The sequence below is a fragment of the Lutjanus erythropterus genome, chromosome 16 (assembly GCF_056507025.1).
Source record: "Lutjanus erythropterus isolate fLutEry1 chromosome 16, fLutEry1.hap2, whole genome shotgun sequence".
Classification (NCBI taxonomy): Eukaryota; Metazoa; Chordata; class Actinopteri; order Lutjaniformes; family Lutjanidae; genus Lutjanus; species Lutjanus erythropterus.
Genome location: NC_139332.1, coordinates 30694613 through 30707051, shown reverse-complemented (window position 1 = coordinate 30707051; position 12439 = coordinate 30694613). Strand labels below are relative to the sequence as shown.

The 12439-nt window shown below is 41.4% G+C and overlaps 1 pseudogene; it reads right to left on the bottom strand.

The window, feature by feature from the left end:
- Positions 1 to 3869: 3869 nt before the first annotated feature.
- LOC146313369 (Ig kappa-b4 chain C region pseudogene) lies at positions 3870 to 4350 on the bottom strand (annotated as a pseudogene).
- Between the last annotated feature and the right edge of the window lie 8089 nt (positions 4351 to 12439).

Here is a 12439-nt window from a genome sequence, read left to right as displayed (position 1 = left end):
ATTGAACAGTTTCTCACTGTTGCTTTAACAAACTATGAAGTTTAATGACAAAAAATAATTAAATTACTTTCCACTTGTCCCCTCACTCAAGAACAAGAACTTAAGATACTTGAACTCCCTCACTTGGGTTAAAGACTCATTCCCTACTCGGAATAGACAATCCACCAGTTTCCTGCTCAGAAAACAGTGGCCTCAGACTTAGAGATGCTGATCCTCATCCCAGGCACTTCACACTTGGATGAAACTAGTCCAGCATGCACCCTCTGGTCTCCCTTTCTGAAAAGGGGAACCACCACCCTGGTCTGACAGTCCTTATGCACTGTCCCAGACTTCCACGCAATGTTGAAGAGACGTATCGTCCATGACAGCCTGTCACCACCCAAAGCCTTCAGCAGTTCTGAACAGATCTTATCAATCCTGGGGCTTTTGTTGTTTGACTAGCTCTGTGATGTCCTCTAGGGAAAATAACGCTGATCCCCCATCATCCTCCAGCTCTGCCTCTACCATGGAGAGTGTGATAGTTCGGTTCAGAAGTTCCTCAACGTGCTACTTCCACCGCTGGATTACCTGTTCATCCTTCATCCTTGCTATTTGCAGCTTGGATGGTCTGTGACCGGATTTCAGAAAAGTGTTTGAACATGGATGGATGGATGGATTTTGTGATTTCTTTTTAACGTGAAGAGCTCAACAATCCTGGTTAGTAATATGAAACTTCCTGAAGTCCCCTTGACAGAGAACCCATTTTATTAAAAACTGTTAATTGTTCCTTTGGTCCTTGTGTTCTCTCAATAATCAGTGACTCATTGACATAGTCATACAAACAATCTGCTGTTCAACAACTTGTCAAAAAATAAACCTCGATCATTGTTTTTTACAGAACTACAGGTCTTTTCTAAGTTACCTTTTAAAGCTGAGGTCTCAGAAAAAGTTGTTGCTAAGCAGCTTCCAGCTGTCTTAGATAAGAACAACACTTTTAAAACTGGTTTCCATTGATTACATTCAACATGAACAGCTCTTCCCAGAGAACCAATCTGTTAATGAATGATGATGCAGGAGGATGTTCTGTATTGGTATAAGATCTTAGTGCTGATTGATTGAGAGGCTCAGTCAGCGGTTGGGTATCTCTGGACCAGGGTCTGATGCTGTTTGTATTGAGAATAATTATTCTCAGGCAGATAATAAATAATTTTAAAAGTATCCAGATGTTATTCCGATGATATTCAATTACATACTTTGTATGAGCCTCAAAATCTGCCTGTACCAATAAATTGCCCCAAATTATAAAAGACTGAATGGCAGATATTTTTCACCAGCTAATTACTGACCAAACATAAGTTCTTATTTTTGCCCGAAATGATTTTGTTCAGTGGGTGCTGTAAAGTTTTGGCTCATCTTTATCTTCTGTTTAACTTCCTTTTGACTTCCTATGAGCCAGGCTTTCAAGAAAGAAAAAGACAAAAGGAGACCATGTGTTTGAGGTCATTGCTTCTATTTACACCTTTATAAGACAACTGTAGACTCAGTTCTTTCTTCTGTTTAATTTGTTTTGACTTAAGTTTTTAGCTTGATGTCTGCATGTCAAGTCTGTTCCTCTGTCTTTCATTTGTCTTGTTGTCTTTTACTGTGAAGCACTTTGTGATGTCTGCTCATGAAAGATGTTATTCAAATAAACATACTGACTTATTTTCCATAGAGAGCCACTTTGCATCAGCAGCACCATGCTCCAGTGCTCTGGGAGAGTTTATAGTCCTGAGAGTTGAAGACTGGATGACTGACAGCTGTCCTTCATGACAACAGAAGACACAGAAATCCTCCTCATCAAAAACATGACTTTGATCTGCGTCCTCATCTGGACTCTCCTCTGCTGCTGCTTCACAGGTAAAGTCCAGAGAATCAAACTCCTCTCCTCTATCAACATCCGTCCCTCTGAAATGAAGCCCACAAAACCATGATGCTGCTTTATGTTTTTGTCTCTGTGTCCTCAGAGTCCAGAGGTCAGGTCACAGTGACTCAGCCTGGAGCAGTGAGGTCTGCTGTGGGAGGCTCCGTCTCCATCAAATGTAGGACCAGTCAGAATGTTCATGTTTGGAGCAACAACCAGCTCTTAGCCTGGTTCCAACAGAGGGACGGAGAAACTCCTAAACTTCTCATTTACTTTGCTAGTAGTCGAGTATCAGGGATTCCAGATCGTTTTACAGGCAGTGGATCAAACTCTGACTTCACTCTGACCATCAGTGGAGTCCAGACTGAAGATGCAGCAGTTTACTACTGTATGAGTGAACATTACATCAACAGTCAGCATCTGTTCACACAGTGAAAAGTCGTCGTACAAAAACCTCCCTCAGTCAGACTGAACAGAAACTGAACTGACTGCTGCAGCTGGAAGCTCCTGCAGAGACTGATACACTTCACTGAGGACACACACATGAAGTCTTGAACATTTCCTCATTGTTGCTTTAACAGCTAATGAACAAGTATCAAAAGTTTAATGAAAAAAAAAAACGTTGTTGTAGATCAAATTACTTTCTCTTTAACACTTTCTCATTATCCATTCACATCCCATTATAATCCCATGTTCTGATCCGAAACAGCCAACCTGAGACAGTTGATGTGAAAAGTTTTGGTCCTGATCTTTGATCTCAGCCTCATACTGATCACAGTTTTCTCAACTATTACCAGTTTAAAGAAAAAAAGGAGACACAAATCAGCATCAAGATCAAAGTTCACCCAATAAAAATTTATACATTCTCTGAAATCAACCAAAATACAATCTTATGAGCTCAACAATATAACAGAGAAAAGACAAAAATGACCTGTAATGTCCTGTCAGTCATTTTCTTTATTACCTCTGATCAATAGTAAATGTCATTTATTATATTCTAGCCTTTTTTGTAGTGTTTGTTTTAGAAGTTTAAAAGAATAAGGCAACTGCTACAAATGATTGAATTTGATTGTACAACATTTTATGGTAATTTAATTCAACATCAACCCAACCCAAGCAGTTTAAAAAAAAAAAAAAAAAAAAAAATCTTATGTGATTTTTTTGTTAAATTTAAAGCGCTGAAAAATCCTGGCAGGCAGAGAGAGGAGCTGGAGCTCAGGAGGAACAGTTGGAACTACAGAGAAAAGCAAGAAACACACAAGTAAATAACATCTGTAGCTGAGCCAACATTGTATTGAAGCCCTGATCAGCTGTTTCTCAAGGTGTTTATTTTCAGGCATGGTGACGCTGGGAATGGGACAGTGGTGTGAAATCCCACAAGGCTGGTCACTGGTGGTGTGGGGTTTCTCCATAGAAAATAATGGCAGCGCCTGTTTTGACGTGCAGCGTCTGCCGGCGGTGTGTTTTAGCCTTTAGGTTGTATCACCTTATGCAGACGATACTCTGCTTATTTTGATTTCTATGATGTCTCATTCTATTTAGTATTTGTTAAGAAACTTACAAGCTTTCCTTTCATAATTGACACTCTGACTGTTCATCTCAGACATCTGTTCATTCACAATCCGATTATAGATCACTAAATTTTCATCTCCCCTTCTTGTAGTTATTAATCAGATCTTACAAGTTAAAATTTCTGGATTTAACAAAACTGTAAACACAGACACATCTCTTACTTTTAGAAAAACAAACATGAAAACAGCTGATTTGATGAACTGATCTTTATTATAATGAAATCATAAAAATTACAGTAAGCAAAGAAAATCTTTGTCAGTGACACGTAATTAGAGAGTTAGTGAGGGAAAGAAAGAGATCAACAGAGAGAGAGAGAGAGAGAGAGAGAGAGAGAGACAGAGAGAGAGAGAGTTACAGAGAGCAGACTGAGAGCAGTATCAGAGTAAAACCAGTATCAGAGTCCCAGTGAGTCAGGTCAGGACTGGGAACACTGGTCTCTCCTCAGTGTCTCTGAGAGTGGAGTCTGGGAGCCCTGGGTGGCCTCACAGGTCACAGAGCCCACCTTCCTCCAGTGGTCTGCAGGGAGCCTCAGGGTGCTGCTCCAGCTGTAGCGGCCGTCCTTCTCCAGCACAACGCGGCTCCTGCTCTCCTCCCAGCTGATGCTGCTGCTGCCGTCCACCTTCCAGGACAGACTCCAGTCTGAGGGGAAGCCCTTGTTGGCCAGACACATGAGCGTGGCCTTCCCCTCCTGCAGCTCCTCAATGGAGGGGGGCAGCACCGTCAGGGTGGGACGGGCATCACCTAGGAGACACCAATCAGCTTAGAGGACGGGGACCACACAGCTGTCAATCAACCGGCAGACACTTGGACACCTTTACTGTGTGACAGTTGATTTTCTCCTTTAAGGAGTTTCAGTCAGATGCTTTTTCTGCTCCACCAGTCACTCACTCACACATTGTTTCACTTCCCTTTAAGAAGCCTCTCATGCATATCAGCACAGAGAGAATCATCACACAGAATGAGCTGAAATATATCAAACTACACTGGAAATAAAACTTTATCAGAAAAATCAAACACCTGAACTATACTTTACTTTAAACTATTCAGTGGAACCATAAACACATACAGAAAATGAACTGGCTCTAATCAAATGTTCTTCATGTGGTTTTAAATCATCATCATCAAACAGTTTAAAAGATTTTCAAAAAGTGACACAAGATGAAACAATTAAGAGATCGCAGATTTTACACAATTTCAAATATCTGCATTTATCTTCACTTCAGTTTTGTTTGAATAATTGAATCTTAATGAATTGAGAAACAGTTATCATGAACATGGAAAATACTAAAATAATCTTAACAGTTTTCATCAAAAGATTTTAGCTTTTCAATTCAACAATTTTTAAATTTCAATATCAAAGGTAACTGTGACACAAAGTTAAGCAGCCGAGTTAGTGTCCATGGTAAAGGTGGAGAAATAACATGAATTATAAAAGAGTTTGAATTAAAATATATTTATCTGCCTCACACATCCAAAAACTATGAATTTAAAATATTAACATTACAATATTGTGTTTAGTATTTATTCAGAAACTTACTTCCAACATCCAGTCTGGTTCCTCCACCAAAAGTCCACCACAGTGATACAAACTCATTGAGTCGCCATACAAAAACCTCTGACTGTAGAGAGACACGGCTCTCTGACTTTGACAGACTGAACTAAACCTACAATCCTTCAAGATGCTGCAAACTATTAAAGTTTGAAATCATGATTTGATGTCTGGTTTAATATTTTCTATTACTGAAAGGAATTTTTGAATTTCTATTGTTGAAACAAACTCTTTTTAGTGCAAAAATATAACAGTAAAAATTAAAAATAACGTACGAAATTGACTTTTTTACCTGATAGGCTGAATACAAAGGTGAATAAAAGAAAACAGCATCTAAAATCATAAAATAAATGTAAATATTTGACTTACTTCCAACATCCAGTCTGGTTCCTCCACCAAAAGTCCACCACAGTGATACAAACTCATTGAGTCGCCGTACAAAAACCTCTGACTGTAGAGAGACACGGCTCTCTGACTTTGACACAAACAAACTCAGCAAACAAACTCTCAGTTCACCCAGTTTATGGTGATTAATAACTGGTTAAAGTATTTAACAAAGTCTTCACAAATATTTATTATGTGATTAACCTTTTTGTTTTAACTCTTAAAAACATTATCAGTTTTTCTTTCAGTCGAAGAAAACAATTCCATAGAAAAACTTGCCAAAAATTTTGACAAATATAAATAGTTATTAGAAACAGATGTTTATTGTACATGATGAATCAAACAATATTTTTGTCCCATGGTGAAATTGTCTGATAAAAAAAACTTAGGTGAATTATTGTGGAGAAAATGTGTCAAACTCAAACCAGAGTCACATACAAATGAGCACTGACACATTTTCAATCAATACACTGATTGATCCATTGATAAAGAGCATCATGAGAATAATCCAAGTTCCTGTTGGAGTCAGTCAGAGCATTTCCATAGAGAGCCACTTTGCATCAGCAGCACCATGCTCCAGTGCTCTGGGAGAGTTTATAGTCCTGAGAGTTGAAGACTGGATGACTGACAGCTGTCCTTCATGACAACAGAAGACACAGAAATCCTCCTCATCAAAAACATGACTTTGATCTGCGTCCTCATCTGGACTCTCCTCTGCTGCTGCTTCACAGGTAAAGTCCAGAGAATCAAACTCCTCTCCTCTATCAACATCCGTCCCTCTGAAATGAAGCCCACAAAACCATGACGCTGCTTTATGTTTTTGTCTCTGTGTCCTCAGAGTCCAGAGGTCAGGTCACAGTGACTCAGCCTGGAGCAGTGAGGTCTGCTGTGGGAGGCTCCGTCTCCATCAAATGTAGGACCAGTCAGAATATTTATGATTCTAACTCTTTATCCTGGTACCAACAGAGAGATGGAGAAACTCCTAAATTGCTCATTTACAGTATTAGTACTCGAGCATCAGGGATTCCAGATCGTTTTACAGGCAGTGGATCAAACTCTGACTTCACTCTGACCATCAGTGGAGTCCAGACTGAAGATGCAGCAGTTTACTACTGCACGAGTCGACATTACATCAACAGTCTGTGGTTGTTCACACAGTGAAAAGTCATCGTACAAAAACCTCCCTCAGTCAGACTGAACAGAAACTGAACTGACTGCTGCAACTGGTTGTGTGTGATGTAGCTCCCCCTTCTGGTGAGAGGTAAACATAATGGAAATAATTAATAAAACCTACAACTTCAGTCAAAGTATTTTGACCTTTGAATCACACACAAATATTTGCTTCTCTTGATGCTACTTACTTGATGATGACCTTAGTCCTCAGTTTCAGACTGGATGGTAGATATTCAATTAATGTGAAACACAAAGATAAACATCAAAAACCTTCTTGATCAAAGATGACCAAACAAAACCTGTACATCCCTCAAATTTCACAAAATGTTACTTGAAATATATGAACTGTGTAAAGGCGAGGTCGGTATCAACTGGAATCATAACAAGACAAAAGACATGAGGGACTTAAATTATACAGAATTTAACTATAACCACACAAAGCATGTGTCAAAACACAGTTTGTCTTACATGCAACAACAACAACAACAACAAAACAATAATAACAAATACACTGAGACTGAAAGTTGGTTCCTGTCAAACCACTAATTGTCACAGTCTATGTTCTGCTCTCTATTTTTCCACTCTCCTGTCTCTGTCTCACTCTACCTGTCAGTCACTCCCACCTGATCACTCCACTCACTTGGTGCCTCGGCTGCAGCTCATCAGCCAATCAACTCAGTATATAAGCCTCTCCAGCTCACACACTCTTTGCCAGATTGTTCTTTGTCCTTATGCAAGACTTTCCCATGGTCCTTTTCTGTCTGATCTCCTGTTGCCGACTCAGTCATGAAGTTAAAAAGACAACTCTGGAAAAATAGAGAGAAAAAAGGGATGTACTTGATATTATTGTGACTTTGCATATAAATCTTTCTACTGTTTAAAACCATGTATAATATACAGCCAAGCTAAGAATGTATACTGCTCAAAAAAAATTAAATGAACACTATTTAATCAGAGTATAGCATCAAGTCAGTTAAAATTCTGTGATATGGATCTTGTCACTTAAGCAGCAGAGGGGGTTGTTAATCAGTTTCAGCTGCTTTGGTGTTAATGAAATTAACAACAGGTGCACTAGACGGTCAACAATGAGATGACCCCCAAAACAAGAAGGGTTTTACAGGTGAAGGGCACTGACATTTTTCCCTCCTCATCTTTTCTGACTGTTTTTCATTAGGGGGCCAAGCCCGCGGGGCCTGGGGACCGCGAATGCAAGCATACGCGGTTCCCAGGACCAGCGGTGCTGGGAACCCTATTGTAATTGCTCAGATTTTTATTATACTTCTTTTCTATTTTTATTCTTCCGCCACTAAAAGTCATGCTGCAGGCTAAACCGTGCAAGTTTGAACGATGCAAATTTGAGGGCTGGCCCACACCCCGGCACGTACCTCAGACGCAAAAAACTGCACATGTACGTCTGTAGGGGGCGCTATAACCAAGGACAACGCGTTTTGGCCTATAACTCCCACACCGTATGTCGCACATTCAAAAACCTTATATCCCCATATTCCTTGAATGGAGCTGAGTCACTTTGTAATTGGCCACGCCCACTTCCGCCTAAATAATTTTTTCGCAAAATCGCGAAAACTGGAAAACCTGCTTTTTCGAACTCCTCCTAGGGATTTTGTTCGATCTGCACGAAAATTGGCCCGTATGCTCTTCTGCTCCTCAAGACAAAACGTTATCAAAAGAATTTTATTGGGTTGAAAATTCCGCGAATTATTAACGAACAAATTTCCGTAGCTAGCCGTAAAAATGGAAAATGTTGCATATCTCGGTCAAAGTAAATGCTATCGACACCAAATCAGAGATCCTTGGTTGGCATGAGACTGGGAGCCTATGACCTGAATTTGGCCAATGTTGGCCCCTAGGGGGCGCTAGAGATATGGGAAGTTTATATCTCTAGAACGGCTGCACCGATTTCTACGAAATTTGGTCCATACTACGTAGGGCCAGTCCTGAGGCCATATCTTCAAGGGGGTCATGACAGGTCAATGTGGGCGGGGCTTATTACAAGATAAACAAAAAAAATTAATTTCTGCCAAAGTATAATACTTCGGGTTTTGAAATTTTATGGGTACATGTAGAATAGGACTCGGATCCCGCCTACCGAAAATCGCGTTTGTGCTCCACTAGGTGGCGCTATAACGCATTTTTGCCTATAACTTCCACATTTTAAATGACACGTTGAAAAATCTTATATTGCCATATTCCCTGAATAGCGCTGGATCGTCTGACGTAGGCCCCGCCCACTTTCGCCGAAAATTCCCGTCGCTAAGTCGCCACATGTCCGAAACCTACTTTTTCGAACTCCTCCTACAGTTTAAGCGCCATCTGCGCCAAACTTTGTACATACGATGTCTAGATGTGTCTGATCTAAAGTTATCAAAAGAATTGTTGCACGACAAAAAATTCGCTAATTATAACCAAACGATTTTTTGGCTAGCTCAAAAAAACGCATGTTGTGTCATATTTTGGTCAAACTAAAGTCTTTTGACTTCAAACTTAACACGGTTGTTCCAGAGGTCATCCACAGACTCTGTGCCAAATTTGGTGCGGATCGGCCTATAGGGGGCGCTACAAACCCAAAAACATCAGGTTTCCCAAAAGTTGCTCAGATTCATACTAAATTCGCTGTGCATGATGTGGGTTCCCTCCTGAGGCCGACCGCAAAGTTACCTAATGATTGGTCATGAATACCGCAACTCGGACGACGGCGCGCGTCCCCACGATCACCCCGAGCCCCGCGTCCCTCGGAGCCCGCGGCGGTGGGTTCCGAGGGCCGCGGGGACCGGCTCGCGCGGGGAGGCTTGGCCCCCGTTCATAACTGCTTGCAGTTCTAGTTAGTTTTGCATTTGGTTCGGGTCAGTGTCGCCACTGGTAGCATGAGGCGATACTTGGACCCTACAGAGGTTGCGCAGGCAGTCCAACTCCTCCAGGATGGCACACCAATGCGTGCCATTGACAGAAGGTTTGCTGTGTCTCCCAGCACAGTCTCAAGAGCATGGAGGAGATTCCAGGAGACAGATGGGTACTCTAGGAGAGCTGGACAGGGCTGTAGAAGGTCCTTAACACATCAGCAGGACCGGTATCCACTCCTTTGTGCAAGGAGGAACAGGATGAGCACTGCCAGAGCCCTACATAATGACCTGTAGCAGGCCACTGGTGAGAATATCTCTGACCAAACAATCAGAGACCGACTTTGTGAGGGTGGCCTGAGGGCCCGACGTCTGCTAGTGGGCCCTGTGCTCACTGCCCAGCACCGTGGAGCTCGACTGGCATTTACCATAGAACACCAGAACTGGCAAGCCTGCCACTGGCACCTCAGCACATGTGACAGACGTGAAAGGGTCTGGAGAAGAATGTTATGCTGCCTGTAACATCGTTCAGCATGATCAGTTTGGTGGTGGGTCAGTAACGGTCTGGGGAGGCATATCCATGGAGGGATGCACAGACCTCTACAGGCTTGACAACCGCACCCTGACTGCCATTAGGTATCGGGATGAAATCCTTGGACCCATTGTCAGACCCTATGCTGGTGCAGTTGGTCCTGGGTTCCTCCTGGTGCACGACAATGCCCGGCCTCATGTGGCGAGAGTATGCAGGCAGTTCCTGGAGGCTGAAGGAATTGATACCATTCACTGGCCCCCACGCTCGCCTGACCTATATCCAATAAAACACCTCTGGGACATATCCTTTGGTCCAACCGACGCCGTCAGGTTGCACCTCAGACTGTTCAGGAGCTCACTGATGCCCTTGTCCAGATCTGGGAGGAGATACCCCAGGACACCATGCATAATCTCATTAGAAGCATGTCCCGACATTGTCAGGCATGCATACAAACACATGGGGCCATACAAACTACTGAGTACCATTTTGAGTTGCTACAATGAAATTTCAGATAGTTTTCATTTCTATCACCATCTGTTCCTAACATATTACCCAGTACATATCAGTATAGATATCAGCATGTTTGTTTTCCCCATTGAGATCAGATGAATTTTCTGTTCTTCATAATGTGTTAATAATGATCAAATGGAAACTGATTATTTGGTGGTTTTTTTTTTTTTTTTTTTTAGAACTTGACTCAATCCACTGCAAATACAGAAATGAATAAAATTTATATGAGGGAAACTAAACACCACCCTGTTGGTTGTAGCAGTGGAGGCTTCTAGTATTGTTGGTCTTCCTCAGATTGGATGAAACTGGTCTTAAATGTTTCACTTCCCTCTTTGAGCTCAGTAACCATGGTAACAGACAGCCATCACTGCTGAACCATGGCAACAGACAAGTTTCAGTACTAAAGATAAAACTGCAGAGCAATCTTTACATAATATAGTAAAATTTGTGAGTTTCATAGTTCAAAGCATTACACAAGAAAAACATAAATGTTCTTTATTCAACAGTAAATGGCAGATTAGTTAAGGTTGATGCAAAGGATGACTGAAAATTTAAAATGAGAATTATATCGTAGAGTACGAAAAATTGCATAAAATATCTATCCAGCAGAGGTTTTTTTGATGGTGAATTAGAGAGGATACACAAAATATTCTGGCACAAAATGTACCCAACAAAGCCACATGTGACCAATCACATCCTTTGATAAACTGTTTGATCCATTGATCATGAGAATAATCCAAGTTCCTGTTGGAGTCAGTCAGAGCATTTCCATAGAGAGCCACTTTGCATCAGCAGCACCATGCTCCAGTGCTCTGGGAGAGTTTATAGTCCTGAGAGTTGAAGACTGGATGACTGACAGCTGTCCTTCATGACAACAGAAGACACAGAAATCCTCCTCATCAAAAACATGACTTTGATCTGCGTCCTCATCTGGACTCTCCTCTGCTGCTGCTTCACAGGTAAAGTCCAGAGAATCAAACTCCTCTCCTCTATCAACATCCGTCCCTCTGAAATGAAGCCCACAAAACCATGACGCTGCTTTATGTTTTTGTCTCTGTGTCCTCAGAGTCCAGAGGTCAGGTCACAGTGACTCAGCCTGGAGCAGTGAGGTCTGCTGTGGGAGGCTCCGTCTCCATCACATGTAGGACCAGTCAGGATGTTCGTGTTTATAACGGCAAACACTTTTTAGCCTGGTATGAACAGAGAGATGGAGAAACTCCTAAACTTCTCATTTACTATGCTAGCACTCGAGCATCAGGGATTCCAGATCGTTTTACAGGCAGTGGATCAAACTCTGACTTCACTCTGACCATCAGTGGAGTCCAGACTGAAGATGCAGCAGTTTACTACTGTCAGAGTCAACATCACATCAACAGTCTGTATGTGTTCACACAGTGAAAAGTCGTCGTACAAAAACCTCCCTCAGTCAGACTGAACAGAAACTGAACTGACTGCTGCAGCTGGAAGCTCCTGCAGAGACTGATACACTTCACTGAGGACACACACATGAAGTCTTGAACATTTCCTCATTGTTGCTTCAAGAAACTATGAATATGTATGAATCTGGGTGGAAATCAAATTACCTTGACATTATCCATCTATATCCTATTATACACAGTATATAATTATACATATACAAACTGGAGTTTTAAAGAGATAAAAGACATAAGTGGCATAAATAACATCTCACCAATCTGGTTAGAAATATGAAAATATTTAGTCCCTTGACCTTCACATTGTGCCCACTTCTTTGTTTAAAGTGTTTTATTGGTTCTATTGGTCCTTGTTTGCTCTTTATATTCAATAACTCATTGACATCTGCTCATGTCTCAGTTTATTTCAAACAAGATGCTGTTTCAGACATTCCTTAAAAAGCAGCTATCGACATAAACAGCTCTTCTCAGAGTCTCAAAAAATCTGTTAATGCTCGATGATGCAGGAGGATGTTCTGTATTGGTACTATTAGATCTCAGTGCTGCTTG